Source organism: Propithecus coquereli, unplaced genomic scaffold, assembly GCF_000956105.1.
Source record: "Propithecus coquereli isolate 6110/MARCELLA unplaced genomic scaffold, Pcoq_1.0 Scaffold919, whole genome shotgun sequence".
In the NCBI taxonomy this organism is placed as follows: domain Eukaryota; kingdom Metazoa; phylum Chordata; class Mammalia; order Primates; family Indriidae; genus Propithecus; species Propithecus coquereli.
The window spans coordinates 83,192-85,214 of NW_012155496.1; positions in this window are offsets into that span (position 1 = coordinate 83,192).

Sequence of the window (2,023 nt, forward strand, 5' to 3'; positions counted from 1 at the left end):
GGTCCTGAGCTGGATGACCAACATCGTGCGTCTTCTCACTTTTGAGGTGCGCTTCCTACCTACGGGAAGTCTCCGCAGCCCCTTAGGCCCACCCTTCCCTCCCGCAGCCTCCTGCCTACCTAGAAAGGCAGCCTGCTATCCCTCGAAATTGCAGCAGGAGCACGCCTCCAGGATAGGATGTCTGTCCAAGGAGAATGTCCTTTCCTTCTCTTGCGGGGCAGGCAGGGCCTGGCAGTGAGAGTGCAGCTTTCTAGTCCTGATGTGCCTGTATGCCTTGAGGTCCTAGTTTTTGAAAGGGCGAGTTGGATATTGGATTTTTGTATTTGAGTTCTGTGGAGAATTCTAGAATGCCACCATTGATCCTTCGAACAAACACCTGGAGGAATTTCCCATAAAACTCCTGGGGCCGGAAACTTTTCAGGTGGAGGGACTTTTGCTTAACCCTGGAGAGGGATGTGAAAGCTCATCTCATGGAAGCCCCTGAGGATGGGTGGTCTTCGGCCAAGACCCAAAGTGCTCACCTTCCCGCTTCTGAGAGCTCACTGAGCAGGGGCTGTCCGATGAGGTGCAGCTTCCAAAGTTGTCCACTTTCCGTTGTTGTGTCAAAATGACCTTGTCTGTGTCTCTCTCTTTAGATTCTGCTGATTCACAAACTAGACGGCCACAACGCGTTCTCCTGTATACCCATCTTCGTGCCCCTGTGGCTCTCCTTGATCACGCTGATGGGAACCACGTTCGGACAGAAGGGAGGAAACCACAGTATGTACTCGGCATGTCAGAAGCCCTTCACGTGTGTGTCTGCGGGGGTGCAGGGGTCCCTGAACTATGAAAGCATGAATCTGAGGATGCTGAGTTAGAAGTTTATGGGGGAAAGCAACGGCTGAGGATGTTCTAGGACCTTCCAAGGGAAGGGTGCGCTGTCCCCTGGCCTGCACCACAGCTTTCCTCCAAGTGCTCCCTGCGATTTGAGGGAGGAACAAACAAGGAAAGCAGCTTCTCACAGCTCCCCTTTCCTCCTCTGCAAAATTGGGATCAAGATACGTCCTTGTAGGGCTTGTGAGGAGTAGATGAAAAGTCCACATCTCCCACCTGAACCCCGAGATCATCCTAGGTCCCTTTTTGCCCTCCCCCTCCCCAGCGTCCATGCTCACATCAGTGAGTGTGGCCAGGTGCACCTTACGTGCCCTCTCTTCCTCTCCACCTGCACACAGTGCCACAAAGCTTTGAAACGATCTGCAAGGAGGGTCCCTTCCTCACGGGGCTGTGAGCTCCGTCGCTTGGAACCCCTGAGCACTGCCCTTCTGGAAGCCAGTGGGGTGGCAGCAGTGCCTAGACTGCAGCCCAGGCAATGCTTGCTGCTTGTGCCCCAGGACAGCCAGCACAGAGCCGGTGGTTGGGTGGTGCACAGAGAGGAGGGGTGAGCCTTGGGGAAGTAGCTTGAGGGTGGCCCCTGGCCTGGACCAACACCTGCCTGCCCCCTTCCCAGATTCCACAGGGTGACAGAAATCCTCTTGTAGGATGACACTCTTTGTCATTCAAGAGCTTATCCTGGGCATGGAAGATTAGAGGAAGAGAGCGAGCATGGTCTAGGTATTTGAGACTCACTAGGGCAGTGGTTCTCGAACTTTAGCACCTACCAGGATCCCTAAAGGCCAGGAAAAGTGGGCAGCCTCAGCCCACGCCAGCCCAACCCACAGTTTCGGATTCAGGAGGTCAGGGCTGGGGCCCGAGAATCGCATCCTGAACAAGGCCCAGGGGATGGTACCGATGCCGGTCTGGGAACTCCAATTTGAGGACCCCAGAGCTAGAGGTCATACTTTGGCCCCTTATTGGGTTGAGGCCCTGTAGAGTCTTCGTATCTGAGTGAGCTCTCTGGAGAAAATGGACTTCTTGTTCAGGAAAGAAAGGTAACGTGAAAGTCACTTGGGCCTAGCGTTTGAAAAAGAAAATTCTTATTTTTCAGGGTGGTTTGGTATTTGCAAAGATTTCTGTCAGTTTCTGCTTGAAATCTTCCCATTTTTGC